This window comes from Dromaius novaehollandiae, chromosome 3, assembly GCF_036370855.1.
Source record: "Dromaius novaehollandiae isolate bDroNov1 chromosome 3, bDroNov1.hap1, whole genome shotgun sequence".
Lineage (NCBI taxonomy): Eukaryota > Metazoa > Chordata > Aves > Casuariiformes > Dromaiidae > Dromaius > Dromaius novaehollandiae.
In genome coordinates this window covers 33,002,560-33,020,330 of record NC_088100.1, presented here as the reverse complement: position 1 = coordinate 33,020,330, position 17,771 = coordinate 33,002,560, and the positions used below count along the sequence as shown (strand labels likewise).

The following is a 17,771-nucleotide window of genomic DNA, read 5'->3' as shown; positions in this document are numbered from 1 at the left end:
CGAACTTGGTCGTTTGGCCCCAAGGGGAGGGAGGTCGTCCTGAACGACTCCTTTCGGGCCGCGACACACAGCCAAAGCAAGTTTCAGTCATCCGAAATAAAGCTACCTTTAGGGGCTACCTCCAGCCTCACAAATAAGTTTACTTGGCATACACACCAAAGATAAGATTTACCTTGCTGTGCTCGCGCTAGAGCAGCTGGCAGCTTTCAAGCCTGGCTAAATGGCACTGCAGCCCAGGTTTAGATTTTTAATGATAAACAAGAGGAGAATTCTGACCTTGGCTTAGCAGCCAATACAAGTACTCTGCAGGCACTTCACTAAAAACACAGCAAAAACAAGAAGTTAGTACTGCTGAAGTAACATGGGATAGGAAAAGACAAATTTTGCTTTTGAAGCTGAGTTATCGCAATATGAACAACTCGGACCAAGGGCTCTTTGTGCTGGCTCAAAACCAGAGAACCTAGACGACGCAGTTAATGCAGCTTGTTCAAAAATCCTGTGTTGTTTCAAATTTAAATCAAGGGCACTTTGACAATTAATTCAATGATGCCACAAGTTTTGCCAGAGTATGTCATGCTAAGACCCTCACTAATATCCTACAGGGCTTTGAAACAATTCCTTCTTCCACTTTCTCTCCAAGATTATTGTGTAGGGATGTCCTCACTGGTCCGTAAAGCCCAAATCGAGAAGTTGTTTTTTCCTGTGGCACCCTAGTTCTCCAGGGTTGCCATGCTGCAACATGTCTCACCTACATGATGCAGCATGTCTTCTGCAAACAGCCAGGTCCACCGGTCATCATAGTGTGTAAGGAAACCTACCACTGAGAGGAGATCGCAGACCTGCTACACCCCTGAGGGGAGGCTGCTGTGCAACAAACCTTGTGGGCAGCACATATAACATAGGACAAAACTGTCCAATACCTCAGAAGGGATCCCACATTGAAATACTCAGGAAGAGGCAAAAGTATTTAAGAAGGCCAGGAATGCCATAGGCCAGTCTCAACTGACTTGCATTTTGATGTAACTAACTACATCCTCAAAAGATGAAGACATCACATCATCGCATGCCTCTGACTCCCCAGCACAACAAGTGGCACTGACCTGCGTCCCTAACAGCTCACCTCCACCAAGAGAAGGGAAAAGTCCCCGCTGTGCTTGCACGAGTTAAGCAGTTACGCTGCAGTCACTCCCAAATGCTTCTGTTCCCTCAAGTCCCCAGGAGGAAACTCAGAACAATGTAGAACTGGTCCAGTTAGATAAATTCAAAAGCCCATTTTATGAATGAGATATGTCAACAAAAGAAGCTGGTGAGAGCCATATCCTGCATTACTTTCAAAAGGGCTGCCTGGTGAACTTGTGGGATATCTATTGTGTTTAATACATCTCTAGCTGTGACCGCTCCCTTCCTACACCACTGAGCTGACTTGGCATCCCTTGCCACTAACAATTGCTCAGGCAGGCAACCATCGCAGAGTGAACACAGGGTCCAGCAAACACACACTTGCACGGCAAGACACCGCATGCTTTAATCCAGTAAATCGGCCCTTGCTCAACTACCAACACTACTTGGAAGAGTGACACCCATGGCTTGCTCCACTATCAATTGCAAAAGCAGCCTCAAATATTGCGCCACAGGTCACAAAACTGTACATCCAGAAAGCAATGCTGCACGCCACAGTAAGTACCTGGGACTGCAGTCTATCAACTGACCCTCGAGGACTGCTTTTTCTTTGCCAAGCATCTGCTAGTTCCACGTGCACCTTAACCTGGGTGAAGAGGAACATTCAGTCCCAGGATGACATAAAGCAGTGGCACATGAGCCATTAGAGCCACTGGAAAAACGGCAGGCATGTTGTCAGAGCAGCCGACAGATTCTGCAGTAAACCCACAATACAGCAAGCCACCCAGCTCTTGCTTGCAAACTGATGTTTGGCATCAAGTCTGCCCTCGGTGGTTCTTCCTCTTCTTGCTGACAGACAAATGCATTTCACCCTTACGTAGCTCTTGGTGGCAGTACAAGGTGTCCAGGCAGGTGGTTAGGTTGCCAGTGATTGACTTTATATCAAGATACCAGGTGCAAGCAGGATCACCAAGAAGTGGCACTATAACTGCTAATCTTGGTAAGTCTAATACCATCCCAGGCAAAATAAAACAGGATGCCATCATGTCCTTTCTCAAAACATTGAGCTTTGACCTGCTGGAGCCTAGAAGCCTTCTCCTCTGCAGTTGGTCACAGTCATTTTCCATTTGCAGCATCTATTCATCGCTCCTCTCACAGGCCCCCAGAGTCTCCATTGGACAACCACATACCCAGAGATGTGGGGAAAGAAAGCTATTTTAGATATAGTCTATCAGGATGCCAAATTCAGCATACTTGAATGTGGCAGCATTATGAAAACAGTCATTAAGGTCCATGAAAAGTTGTATGGACAGCACCAAAACCTTCTGTAGTCGGGGAGAGAGCGGTCAGTCACCCCCTACTTGTTCTAGTCCTGTAGCAGCTTAGAAGCCAAATCGATTGGTGCCACCTACCAGTACTGCAGTCACAAGGAGACAGATGAATCTGGAAAGAGAAGTCAGCAGCAGAAGGAATCCACTGCCAAAAATCCCATACTGCACTCGACTCAAGCAGCTCAGAAGCAGCTGGTCAGAAAGGTGCAAGGCAGGCAGGACACAAAGCAGAACATCCAAGCCTCACAACAAAAAAAAGTCACTACCATGGGGTCTTGCCAACCTGGTGAAGACTGTGCATCTAACTTTGTTGAGTAAGTTCAAAATATCCTTTGTCAGAAGACACAGATGCACAAGAATCCAGTCTAAGCATGAAACCTGAGCAACAGAGCTGCTAAAAGGCGCAGTTACACTGCAGGGGAAAGTAGGCACAATAAGTTTGTTTTCAGCTTCATGTTACATTCCTTAAAGTATAGTGACTGACTGGATCAGCTGTATTCTGCTTGAAGGGGGAAAGCACAGGCTGCTCTTTCCCCGGAGAAAAACTAAGCATGTTTTGGACACAAGCTCCTAGAGAGCTTTCCAGACTGTCGAGTGCAGTGGGAAAGAAGGGAGTCACAGCAAGAAGCCTGGAGCCTGCAACTCAAGCTGAGACTGCTGAAAAGAGCAAGGAACAGACACCCAGCTCGAGGTGACAGAAGGAAAAACGTACAGAGAAATGAAGGGGACTGAGCAGTTTTCTGCAAGCCACTGAGCTAGCTGAAATGGAGAGACATACGGTAGCAGCAGAATTATTTATAACTTTCCCTATTCCTATTCTGTTTTGCCTAGTCATTTTGAGTTTTCTCCATTTAAAATGTTAAGTATTCCAACCTTTATTCTAATGAAAACCTTAGGTTTTCTTTGGTCAATTCATATTAAAAGAAGGTCTACACAGATGCATTTCAAAGACCCAGCTGGCTCCAAACTCTGCCCTCACCACCTTGCCAGTCCCCTGACCCACATCCGTACCACTTTCGCGCTAGCATAAGCATTCGCATGGTCAGCACACGCAGCTTCATCAGGTATCGGCTGCAGCCGAAAACTAACCATTCCAGTAAAGACTGTAGGAGCTCCCGAAGCCAGCTGAGCCTGTGCTCTCACAACTGGCAGCAGCACTTCACAACACATCGACAGAGGAGAAAAGTCACCTCCTCTATGTCATTGTTGCCTTGAGTTTACGCAACCTGTGTATTCCTGAGATACGCTGTCTTCCTTGCACCGCTCCTAGACCAATATGTGCTTGTGCCACTTCTGTCAAAAATGTGGAAAAAATGAGTGCTAACATGAGGCAGGCAGAGGGGAGGAAGAAATTACCTTTCCAACAATAATTCTTTACATTCAGAAAAAAAAAAAAAGAAAAAGAAAAAAATAAGCACACAGATTTCTAATACTCTTAATGTTTAACCATATTAAACTTTATATCGATTTTCTCCAGCTTAATTCATTTTTATGACAGTTACCAGGTTTATGAACTCAAAGCACTGTCAAAATCTTTCATTTCAGTGCAAAGAAACACACCGCTCTTTGAACTGCATAACAGAAACTCTTATGCAGCAATTAAAATATTTTAAAGAAGAAATTCAAACCTGGACAAGCTTTCATTTTTGTTAATCACACAAAGTTCAACTAAAAAATAAACCCATTAGAGGTATTCCTTTATATACATTACATTCAAATTTACAGCTAAACTTCCACTGACTGACTTCAATGAGAGTAAATGCCTGCAACTCATTCAAAGACTGAGTAAGTTGATTGTTACATTTTAAAGCACAGAATTAACATGCAGAAACAGAGATTCTGAACCTTTGTCCCATTTGTCTTTAAGTAGCAGAAGAAAGGTTCATTAAAAGCTCTCTCCATATGAGCAACAGAAGTTAATGCAGCATGTAAACATGCTTCAGAAGCTCTGCTCTGCTGACGATGGAGAGAGCATCCGAACACATTGGCTAGAACAAACAGAAACGGGAGGTTTCACTGCTCGTGGGAGCTACCTACCCTCACCCACCTTAGAACTCGCACAGAATCAAAGCTCTATCTCAAAACCTAATAACCTTTAAGCACTACGACTGAACATCTCCAGTAGTTAAAACGCCAGTTAAAGCCACCTGATCTTACATTGAGAACCCAAACTCTACTTTTTTTTTTTCTTTCTTTTTTTTTTTTTAAAACACTTCTCGGAGTGTATTTATATGAACTTTTTCTTAAGAAGGAAAACTTCCGATGCCAGTCTGTGCTGTCCATACACTAGCTCACCACTCTCTTATTTATCCAAATTAATTCTTTCTGGAGCAACAACATAAAACAGATCACAGAAATACCAGATTCAAAAATCCTTCCAAAAGGAAAATGAAATGTTTCTTGATTCTATTTTTCCCTAAATAGATCATTTTAATGATACTTAACAGCAGCTGCATCAGTACACTGAAAAGGACAATGAAATGACAGATGTAGGTGTCCAGAAACCTCCTAAGCCAGCTTTGTTCTCAGAGAAACGCTTGTGTACAGGGGCCATTAATCTAGCTAGCTGTACCGGAAATTGCAAGAGAAAGCTAAAAAACAAAACCACAGTATATTCAAAGAATCTCTTACCTCTACTGGCAAATATTCCATTTTAGTACGTTAATTAACCAGTCTTCCAGTTCTTCACTACTGCTGTCAAAAACATACTGCTTGAACTAAAAAGAAAAAGACAAGTTTTACTTAGAATAAGACCTGCAGAACTTTTCAGTACTTATGCTCCTTATTCTCTTTCCCTATGTTCTAACAACATATTCCATCATGTCCTCTCCAACGAACATACACATATCTTCTACTAGCCTTCTCCAATTTGTCCTCAATTCCTGCACTGCCATTTTCAGCTTTCTTCAAGTGCAACAGTCCAACATTCATTTTTCCAAAATAAAAGAAAAAAAACCCCGACTTTGTGAAGCCCTTGCTTTGGCAAAGTTGACCTTGCCATGTTAAACCAAATCATCCCTCTCTTCACCAAGAAATTCTAAAACCCAGCTCCCAAAAGAGCACTGCACACCCCAGCCACCTTGCAGCTTCCTCCATCCCCAAAGCAAGTCTCAGCTCACGGGGAGCCACATAAAGATGAGGAGGCAGCAGCAAATTCTGGCCTGAGTCATCAAACACAGCTCATGCCCCCACGCAGTCCTACATAGCTACCAGACTGGAGACAACTTGCAAGAAAAGACCACATGCAACTTTCCGGGTGATTTTTGTGCCCCTTCTCTTCCTCAGGAGTCAAATACATTCTGGCTGAAATTCAGAGGACAAGGGGGAGAGCCATAAGACTGAGGACTCACTCTCTTAGAACAAATGTTATAACTAAGTTAAATAACCAAAATGCCTAATATTCTGAAACCCTCCTTGAAGCTTTTGCTAACTCATTATCTCAAAAAATATTTGTTAAGAATCCATCTAGCTTTGTTGTATTCTTAAAAGTCGGGGTATTTAAAATAATGAAAAAAATAAAGAGTGTCTCCTGTTTATTTAACATCCTTTAGCTTTCAGACAGGTGAAAACCATCTTTTATTTATTCTTTCTTAAAGGAATTTTTCTTATGTTTTCTAAGAAGGTTTCAGAGAAATACAAATGAAAAACCTAGCACAGCTTGTGTAGAAAAGCTGTGCAACTAAACTGTTTTTGCCTTAGCTTCAGAGAGAAGAAAACACAGAAAGCGTAGCATAAATAAATATGGTACCTGGAATTTTTTAAAATGGTTATCACTTGTGCATGTCATGTAATATTACATCTTTTGATACCACAAACTATCAGTAATGCCTTAGATAAAATTCTGATCCCATAAACCTCCCACTAAAATCCCACTGACTTTTATTCCATTTGTTTAATTATGCAATATATGCTAGTTATACCAGTCATATTGGTTCTTTCTAAAACAGGACTTTTTGTTTTGGATATGCAGTCTATAACTGATCCAGGAGGTTGGGCAGAACGAGAGACAGAGACCGAGAAAACAAAATACTCAGAGTAGTTAAAATTGTTCTAGCCTTAAATTTAGTATTTTATATTTGGTAAAAGTCAGAAGCAAAACCAGAGAATCCTAAGAATGAAAATACTGCAAAATATTTTTTTCCCCACTAGTTCTCTTCTAGTTGCTGTTTTGACACATTTTTCAGATAATTCTTTTTTTCTTCCAAGTTCCTGTAGGAGCTTTGTACACCTCTTTCCCTGACCTTTCTTTCTGTCCTCTTCTCCCTTTATATTGAGATCCAATATCTGCCAAGACAAACTCAGTTACCATCTCTACACCGATGACTCACAGATCTGTACCCTCACCTGAGAACCACCTTCCATTTCCATTCCAATTTTAGCTGTTTCTTGGACGCAGCCTTTAGCTGAAACTCAATGTGGCTAAAGGAAAGTACTTAACTTGACCTTCGAAGTTATTCCTAATACCTACTTTCTGTGTGTGCACAAAAGCACAGTCTCACTGTAAACCTAGGCAGCATTTTTCATTTGGTTTTGTCTAGGTTCTCATAGACTTTGGCAAGACTATGCACAAGACCTGCCAAATTTTCTGCATGGGATCAGAAATATGTCCCATCTATCTATACAGCCAAATCTCATCCAAACTCATATCCTCTTTTGCTTTAATTACTGTTAGGCTGAAAAGCATAATTCTGCATGTATTAGTTCAGCATGGTGCCACAAAGAACATCTTCCTAGCTTGTTATTTTGATCATTTCACCTCTCTTTTTACGCACACCCCCCTGACAGAGCACCCAGCACTTGTCTTCTTTTCAAATCCTTTTGCAGCTGTTCAGCACTTGGCATGATAGTGTCCTGGCTGAAGACAGGAGCTTCCCAGAACTACAGATAAACATGCACCCTCCATAATTAAAAAGGAAAGGGGAAAGAAAAGAAATGCTAACTGAATTTTGAGTTGCATACACATTATGTTGTAAATTGAGGAAACAAAAAAGCCACAATGTCAAGTGCAGCTATCTTAGGATACCTTATTCAAATCTCATTTTCCCTATTTTGAAAAGACAACATGATTACCACTCAGAAAAAGACAACAGAAGAGACCACTATATAACAGGACTTTTCATTTTATGGAAATTGGAATTTTGAAGAATTTAAATATTTACATGAATATAAATATCCACAGTTCCTCAGATAAACTTAAATGGTGACCTAATTTTTATGGTTCATGGCAAAACCCAACAATTAAAATATCCTTAGAGAACCATCCAAGAAGAAAATTTTATTTCACAGGCAACCATTATAAGATTTGATTCACCTTTTCTAACAAAGCTAATACTGGATGCCTATGATACTTTAATGGGCCAGATAAACAACTAGCTTTATCAAGTATTAAAATTCAAGTCTTATACATTTTTGCTTTAAATTTAGCAACAGTATCTGGTCCTCCATGCAGCAGGCTGATGAAAACAACATATTCACTAGTCTGAGCTGACAGCTTGATGAATCCCACTGAGCATGGTAGTCATTAGTATATTGCACTTGCTTCTTTTCTTCTATCTTATTAATAGATCATATATGCAACATAACAATTCATCTCGAGCATTTATTCAGCCTATTCCCTTTTACCCTAACATTGGTCTTTGTCTGACAAATGACATGGTATTTCTCAGCTTTTTCCATTAAAAAGTTGAACATGAAAAGTTCTGTGAGCAGCACAGCTAGGAAAGCTTGCTCTCCCACAGCCGTGCGCACCCCCATTCGGTCCTCCCTTCCCACCACGACACCTCCAGATCTTTTGTGAAGCCTTGAGGAGGCAAAAGCCCGCCTGTGCTGCTGGGACCACGACACTCCGGGCCTCTCAGGAAGGGCACTAATTTCAGCATCTTCTGTATTTGGCTGCCAATTTTGACTGGACACCAACTTTATCATCAGTGAGAGCCCTTCTCCTCTTTCGGACTTGGCTGAGTTGAGCAATGGCCTCAGCAGTCATTTGTGGAGTATTTTATTAACTTTTTACAAACACTTCTCTTAAAAACAAAAAGCGCATTTTAAAAGTAATGGTTAACGACTGAAAGATTAAGAAAGGACAGGCAAAACTTAGACTGACATTGAGCCTGACCCAACAAAATACAGCATTTTCATAAACAGTGGTGGCAGTCGGGGAGCCACGCTGCGATGTAGCCCAGGCCTCTACTCCACCTGGGTCCGAAGCCCTGGCTGAGGGAAAAGACTGAGCCCAACACTGCCACCTTCTTCCTAAGCCCCAGGAAAAGCAGGCAGCCTAAGTGAGCAGGTAATTCTTCTGTTCACCACCAAGCCACTTCCATAACAGTGATTAAAATCAAGACAAATACCTCCAACTAAAGTACAGGTAATTTTATCTAGAAATACATCTGTAAATAAGTTGCTTTGCTTGTAATTTTCATATATGACACTTAACCTATCTTTTCCTAACGATCTATTCATAAGAGCAATACAGGGGAAAAAAGAAAAGTGTTTACTCTAAACATGCAATTAAGAGTCTTTTTGAACTTTAAATAAAAGCATATAATGATCTTATTATAAACAACATATATATATATAAATTGCAAGCTGTAATATTTTGTCTTAAAGAATAAATCACAAAACTTAATACATTCACCTTCTCATAATCTAGAGAATTTATAAAGGATGCACTGGATAGGAATTAAATATATTAGGAGAGTGAAGCTTACTAAAATAACTTGATTTTGTCCAGCTGAAAAGGTTCTTCATAAAATATTACCTGTTTATGTTAGTGTACGTACAACTTACTTCATTCTCCTACTTACACAGAGCAAGCAACCAACACTTCTTTGAATTCTGTGTGCCATGCAATACCATTAAATGCAAACTAACTTTCATGCATGAATCAATGTGGCTTTAAGATGTCTGCAACTGCTTGTTAATGTCATTACTTTGACATATTTTCTGAATAAGTGCTCAAAAAAGCCAGTTGTTGCAGTTTTCCCCCACCTGGACAAAATTTACTCTTAAAAAAAAAAAAAAACTGATTTTTTTTTTAAGAGGGAAAAAATGGATGTAGCTGCACATGCTCAGTAAATTATGTTTTAGGAGGTAATAATTCCAAATTAAGCAATTTTGCAAATAAAACAGAGCACAATTTACAGAGCTAAGCCATTGTTCTGACATCCATTCTGAGGTCACGGCCTGACAAGACAGTAAATACAGTTTAGATTTGACAGGTTGCTTCTGTACTGGAAGGCTTTATGCCAAATAGTTACTGCCTTTCCTCCCACAGCAGGCATTCGGGCAGCACAAATTATAAATTGCATATACTTATTAATTTAAGAAATGTGAGAGTTTGCCTGCCTGGTCAGAGTTACGTTTTGGGGAAAATCTGATCGCAAGGAGATCGAGGATCAGTAGTCACAAAACCACTTCCTTGGTGGTTCCAACACTGGTATCGTCTCTACTGATAGGCAGGATGTGCCAGCACAGAAAAACAGTGATTCTGCTACAACTTCTATGCAGATATAAGTTATTTCAGAAACAGACGGAAGTACAGTATCAAAGTCCATTTTATTTTTCAACACCTAATGTTAATAAACTAACACAAAGTCAGCTGATTTGGAGCTGGCTTTACAGGACTACATCTTTAAAAAACATAACCCCCAATTTAACTGTTTTTCCTCTACAGTTTGGCTTCCAATTTCCTACCATTTTAACACAAGAAGTTGAGACAAGCATTGCAGCAAATAAATTCAGGTTAAAAGTTTGATTCTTTAATTTCAAATGTGGAAAAAAAAAAGATTCAAAAGACTCTAGAAATATAAATCATTCTTTTCATCTTCCCATAAATTTTGTCTACGGCCTTTATTCAGTATGAGGCAGAGAAATGTCGTAGCTTCTTATTTCTTTCTTCCTTTTTAAAATGATTTTCTAATCACAGGTATTCTAAGACAGAAGCATTCTTTCTATCCAATTCTTTGGAATCTCTCTTTTTTTAAAATTTAGAGCCTCCTCTGCTACAAAAAACATGCATCAAGTTTATAGTTGAGTCCATACTATTTTAGTACAAAGTGCAATACAGTTACGGTTGTATAATGTAAAGCTGAAGGGCAACTAAAGAGACTGTCACTGGCAGCAACTTTTTCAACCATCTGATCACGAAGATAACATGGTCATGGGAAAATCTCTCTGAATGCGTATTAAAACTGTTTGGGCATCAACTTTTCAAAAAACTACATACACAGCAAACAGAAACATCTACATGTCAGTTTAAGGGAATGACACCTCAAGTTCCCACTACTTATCTCCACACTGACCAGGCAGAGAAAAACTGTCCTTTGGTCTGTGATCTCAGGCAGCACCTCTGGCAACTTAACCCCCCTGCCTACCCCAAATCCAAGTGCACTAAGTTTACTTATAGCCATTATCCAAACCGGCCAAGGATGTTATCTGAAGGTTCATCCTTGATTCTCTCCACTCTTTTCTACTGCTTTCAACAGCATCCAGAAGCAGATGAAGCTATTCTTCTGCACAGAAGTAATTTCTATTCAAAAGTACCTCAAACAATTTATTCTTGCATTACGCTATAGTAAAAATGAAGTTTAAAAAAAACACGGGTCCATCAACTGGCAGCCTGGGGCAAACCAGATCAGGCCTAACAGCTACCAGCAGCCCAAAAACCAGAATAAACAAAATAAAATTGAATCACTCCCTGCTCTCCCTTACCTGCTCTAGGAGAAAAAGGGCTAAACACCAGTACCCGGGGTACCGTGCGTGCGTTTTGACGGACAAATCAGCAAAAGGCATTTCTGCAGAAACAAACGTCACGCAAAGGCAGCACAAATCAACCTCAACAGGAAACAGTGCTGGTCGCTTGGACGAACTGCGCAGAGGTCTGCACGTACTGCCGTGCTAGGACACTTGCTGCCACCCCACCTCACAGACAGGTGTTGGGGGGGGGGGGGGGAACAGACACCACCACAGAAACAAACCTTTACAAGTATTTTGGAGGTTACTCTAAAGTTACTAACCAAAAAAAAAAAAAAAAAAAAAAAAAAAAAAAAAAGAAAGAAAAAGAAAAAAGCAAAAACGCTGCAACATTTCACTGGTTTAACTACAGTGTGGCTCCACACGCAGCTGTGCCGACGCAGCTGAGGAGCAGGCCAACCCTAACGCAGGACCTGGAGAAGCAGGCAAGGGCATAGCCAGGATTTCCGTGCCCACGCCGCCCTCCAGGCCAGTGACAGCCTCAGAAGCGTCCGTCCCCCATTGCCACGGCGTCGGGGCCTCATCCCCACGCCGCCGCCAGCACGCTGCTCATGGGGTAGCGAAATGAATTAGTTACAGTTTTAGAACAATCTATTTTTGCAGTGCTCGATCGGCACGCTTCCTTATCCTGTTTCAAGGCTCAGCTCCACAAATAGCTGCGTCAGCCCGGCCGAGGGGAAGGGACGGCGAGCGGCGGCGGGGACGCCCCCCAGCTCCCTCTGCTTTGCCTCACCGGGGCTGTCACTGAAAGGGAAGAGGTTTAAACAACAGGGCCAGGGCAATTTTCCCTTCTCACGGCCCTTCCAGGGCTAAACCTCCCTCCGTTGCCTCCTTAGGTTAACCTTGACGGATGGGCAAGCAGAGGAGCCAGGCAGGAGATAGCAGTCCTTTCTCCGTCCCGTCAGGGAAGGCTCAGCCAAAACGGCCCAACCGTGACCCCAGTTTCTGCCCTGCTCACAGTCCGGTACATCCCAGGCCCTTCCCAAAGGCCTGGCTTTCCAGGGAAGAGGGAAACTACGACGCGGGAATCCTCCCTGGCAAAGCAGGGCAGAGAGATGGCTTTCCTCCAGGGAGGCGGGAAAGCGCGGCAGCATCTGACGCGGCTTTGTCCCACCAGGCCTGGAAGGACGCTCCGCTTGCAGGACAGCTAACGTGCGGCTCCAGCTGCGGAGGGAAGGAATCGCTTTTGCTGTGGTGGGATGTCCCCAGCCCCTATCGCGGAGGAAGAAAAGGCCAGGGCCGCCCTAGTCCTGGCGGTGGGTCCCACCTTGGCACCCTCAGCTCCCCTGCTGCAATGCACTCAGTGCCTCCTAGCAGCCATGCGTTATTTTTCCCCCAGCAGAATGCCAAAACAAAAAATACATAAACAGCCTTGATTAAACAGACAAATATAGCAACCCTATCACACTCAAGTTTTGCTTTTCTTTTATGGCTTAATAGCTTTGTGCCCCTTGTACCTCTCCCTCCCCGTATGCCATTTAGCAGGCGGAGTAAAGCTGATGCTGGATGAGCTGCTAAAAAAACTGACACAAACTTAAAATGGCATAGCTATGTTTCAGAAATGAAACATTCAAAATAAAACAAATCCAGTGATCAACCTCAGTACGTTCAATGGGTACATCTGAAAGGTTACATCAAAACAAAGTGGTAAGCTGATTTTTGAATTAGCCTGAATCATCGCCATTGCTATTTAAACAACTTTTGACAGTGTTTCATATGGAACAGTTTCTGTTCATTCCTTTTTTCCTACAATTTACTTGTCACGTTCAGTCAGAAATTCATGTACTAACGTTTGCTAATCATTAAATCCTCTATATTCTGCTTTCAAATTTGCTGCAGCTAGAATAAAGAGAAACACCTATTAAATACAACATAACACATCTGGGGAAAAAAACCCAACAACAAAGAATCAAGTTATCAGAGGTTTTGCCTACCTTACAGATACATAGTTGGCTAGTTTTCAAACAACTAAACCCATTCAAACAGATCCTAATTACTCCTATCCTATCTGAGGAGAATAAACCAACCACTGACTATGCTGACTGGCCAGGCAAATTCATCTTTTCCCCTAAGCTCCACCTAGCTTCCAGACATTTCACAAGTCAAAAGACACACATTTCTATTCAGGCTTCTAGTCACAGACCAAGAACCAAGCCAAACATCTGCAGCAAGCCAAGCTTCAAAGTAATTTCAAAGTACTTGTCATAAAAGAGGTCCTGTCTCTGGAACATGCAAAGTAAAAGCACCAGGTTAAATCTGACGGCACAGAGCTTCTGCCTGAGGAAACCAGGATGTTCATGAGAAAGGAAAGTCCAATCTGAACAGAGTAGGCACATGGCTGGAGACCTAAGCAAGTCCTGACTTCCACCTATTGGTCTAGTATTGACCTCAACCACTATAAGGTTATTTCTCTATGCTGTTTTCACAGGTAAAACAGTAAATACACATTTTTGATTATCTATGCCTCATTGTTTTGGCACTTGAAATATCCTCTATACCTTTGGTATTTTAATTCACCTTATTTCACTGACCTGAAGGGTTTAAGGTCATAGATACATAAAACAATAGGCTGCAAAATTATCTGATAGCTAGTATAATCTCAGAGTTTGTCCACAAAAGCAGAAAAGCTTAAAAAATTTGCATGCATCCGAAGCTAGATGGGCCATGTATAAATAGGTAGGCAAGCAATACACAGTGTAGATTAAAATGTCTAGATATACATGCACCTTTCCTACTAAAAGGTAGCAACATTAACTTATATTATTTAGATAGACTTTTTTACATGGAATATACAACCATTATGCAGAAAAATCATCATGTGACACCTGAATTGACAACCCAGGAGGAAAGTACAGGCTCTTGGAATAACACTTCTTAAACCTGCAGAAAAGCAGATACTATTATGTTTCCCTTTAACTTTTTAATAGAAAGAAGACAAAAGATACACCACAAGCCATTCTGAGATCAAAATTCCAAATCGTTACAGGGAAACCTTCATTATTAACTCTAGAGACCCATCTAAAGCATAAAGAGAATTCAACTCATTTATTTTATAGCTAGAAAGCATGATTAGCTCATCTAGCTTGACATCCATAACACAGGTAATGATCTACGCTGTGATCAGTAACACATAACAGCGATAGATTCATGAAGTTAAAACAAGCAATAGAACAAGGTTGTGATTATGGTAAACAGAGCTGGATCTTAAAAACAAGTCAGTTTATTATTTCAAAGTGTCAGAAGCCAAAGCTGAGGCCTTCTGCACAACTGGTAAAAGCTGGAGAATACTGAGAGGTTTTTTTATTTTTAATCCTGGTTGGTGATTAATTTTATAAATGATATTCTGCAAACTATAAATAAGGCGTGAGAGGTAATAAATCTAAACCTTTTAACTTGAAAATTAAGAATAGGAAAAAATATGTTTTCAATTTTCCTGATATAAGTCATACAATCCAGAAAGGAGGAAATTTTGATTTTATTTTTAGTAAGAAATACTGATAAGGAAAACTACATATCTTGTTTCCAACAAAACTGTTGGCAACATATAAAGATCAAGATTCTTAGCACTGGAGATGTTCCCAATCCCAAAACCTTTAAAGAAAATTGATGGAAAAAAGCAAAAAGGTAGCACTGAAATCATCTAATGAAAACCAGAGCTGATGTCACCTCAACTGCTTTACTTTACAGGCAGAACAAGGGTTGGAATATGGTAAACTGAGCGCTAAGAGGCTTCACTCTGTTCCCTCTGCCTTTGCCTGTTCCTTCCAAGAATAGCACTATCACAGGTTTCCTGCTTGAAGTAAACACAGTTTGCCCACCTGACTTCTCCCTGACCCTGAAATAAGTAGCAAACTTATTTCCTCCCTTTCAGATTGTTTTGTTGTGTAGGCTTTGTTGTATACTACTCTTGTGACCACAAACGTTCCACGTATTGTTCTCGGAGGAGGACAATTGGCAAGACAGACTTCTACAAATGGGAACTGCGCTGCATTACTGACATACCAACTGCTTTTGCTAGAAATGAATGCATAAATATTTAACTATGTTCAGACTTCCACAATGACAGAAATACACAGTTTTCTATATACAACACTTTGAGATGTTTTCCGTGAATGAAAGTGATCAAAATGTATTTAGCGAAATGCTTGAGTAGGCCAAAATCAGCAAAATACTTAACACAGTTAAAAGCACATATCTTGCTGCACAGAAAAGCATAAGGTGCCTGAACGTCAACAGAATGTAAGGACATATTTTACTGTTTTGCGCAGCTGTAACAGAAAAACTCGCAAGTAGTATCTATTCAGAAACACAGTCTGATTGTAGTAAGTTCACACGAACATGAGAAAGTGGCTTTTGAGTCTATTTGGCCAATCAAACCCAGTCTGTCACTCCTGAACTAAAACAGCAAGATGCAAAGCCTTGCAGGTTCCTATATAATATCCTACATATAAGGCTCTTGGGAATTGCTACATAATCAAACTTTTCATTAAAAAAAAAAAACATATTTTTCCAAGCTTTTTGATTAGGAGGAAAAAGTGAGTGCAAGATTAAATAATTAACAACTCAAGAAACTGTAAGTTGCGTTCATAGTTTAACCAAAAAAGAAATCAAACATGCCTGTGCTTAACACGAGCAGCTACTTTGGCTATGTGCATTTTGAGCCAACGGACTGTCAGAGCTAGCTGATCTGTAAGAGCAGGCTTGCAAAACAAATACCCATCACAAACAATTACTGGTCAACATGCAGATGCTACTCATCTACCCCATCAGGAAGACAATTAATGCACTATTTTTCAATAAGGAGTAAAAGGGGAAGGAGGGGGAAGCCCACACAACAAAAATGCAACTCTCTAACACTGGTTAACTAGAGAGTATATTCTTCCAAGCCTATCCTATAGTCATTAGGGATTTGGGGTTGAAAAGGAACAAGAGGATTTTAAGACAGAGGACACGAAGGAGAAGATGAATCATTTACCAAGGATGAGAAGCACTGGTCTATGCCAGTAACACCTTCAAACACTGAAACAAGGTCAACAGTAAAAAGAATCCAGAACAATTTCTTATAATTATCAGACTAAGATCCATCTTTGATAACAGTTTAACTTCCACATTTGTTCAGAATAGTCTCTGCATCAAGAGAGAGACACAAACATCAGTACTCTCAGCATTACATTAATAAACATTTAAGTACCTGGCTCCTAGACTGGTACGCACATCTAGGTTCTCTTAATAGTAATAATACATGAGAAGAGTCAGAGCTCATACCCTTATCTTTAGCCATAGGGGGTCAAAGACAGTGCCACAGTAACCTGCTTCACCCCTTTCCCAGAATGTGCTTCCCTGTCCACCTCCATGGCCAGTCAGACGGCTGCAAAATATATACCCTACCCCAATCACTTCAACATTGTCAAAGAAGAGGAACTTGCATCAAAACATCAGACAGTAACTTGGTGAGAGTGAGGCACGGACAGAGACATCCTGCTACCGGGTGTTAACAACATCTTAAAACCACAATCAAGTCCATCAGAATTTGTCACAACCTTCCTTGGTGGACAAGGCACTAAAAAAAGCCAAGAAGAAATGCTGAAGACAGCAACATCTCAAATTTCACATCTCTCTAGGCTTGAGAACTACATTCCACTAGCTCTCCTACACAGGAGAAAATGTCCTAAAATCAAAACTTGGCATCCGGGTATTTCCCAGGGAAACATTACAGCCACAAAACTAGAGCGCCCGGTAATGGTTTCGCAGAATGAGGGCTTCGGCGGTAGTCAGAAAAGCCACCAAGGCTTATTTCTCCCGAAACCAGACGAGAACCTGAGCCTTTCTTTTGAGGCTTTGTTGAACTCAAAACAGAACTAAATTCTACAGCACCAACAAATGTGATTGAACCAACAATGCGTTGGGCTGTCTGACAGATTTTGAAAATCACAGTTTTGAAGACAGATTGCAGTTGCTGCAGGCACTTTACTAGTACTGATTACTATTCGTGCCAAACCTTACCCAGGCCAGTCATAATAACTGTAATTTGAAGTGAAGATAACAAATCAATTTTATTAATAGAGCAAGCGTAGATTTGAGAAGAAAACTAATATTTTCACGCATTGCGTCAGTCAGTTCTTACCAGTTTTAAAGAACTGTATTTCATATAAAGCAAATTTAAACCAGTCCAAAGAATGGGTTCTAATTCATGTTCTATTATTTTAATTGATTACTGAAGGAAAGCTGAAGAACTGACTTATGCTACTTGGGGGGGGGGGGGAGGGAAATGAGAGGCAGCAAAAGGAAAATCAGTTTGATCATCCAAGGGAAGCATGGATTAAGAGTTATAGCCATACTCTGACATTTCAAATGCAGGCACTCAGACTGCAACTGGCAGAGTCATACAGGAGAAACGGAGCAAGATGAGGAGTCTTCGTTCCACTCATTTAAAGTGTTTGCAAAGACACAACCACAGTCTGATTTTATTGTTTGCTTCTCACAAAAGAGTATTTTCACTCTGAACAGGGAAAGAGCTGCTGAATGGAATAATAAAAGCTATGTGGAACTATTTAATTCACTCTTCCA

At 40.9% G+C, this 17,771-nt stretch overlaps 1 protein-coding gene across 9 annotated transcripts in view; it reads right to left on the bottom strand.

Moving 5' to 3' along the window:
• Positions 1 to 17,771, bottom strand: part of FAM135A (family with sequence similarity 135 member A) — a 97,458-nt gene that overhangs the window by 77,957 nt on the left and 1,730 nt on the right. For 2 of the 9 annotated variants that reach the window (XM_064508642.1, XM_064508644.1), the window contains exon 2: positions 5,082 to 5,167. The exons of 3 other annotated variants lie outside the window; for them this stretch is intronic. The gene's annotated coding sequence lies outside the window, so the exon portion shown is untranslated. Of the gene's footprint in view, positions 1 to 172; positions 318 to 5,081; positions 11,332 to 17,771 lie in introns of those variants that run through there. 4 more of the 9 variants (XM_064508643.1, XM_026095930.2, XM_026095928.2 and 1 more) reach the window with 4 other exon arrangements.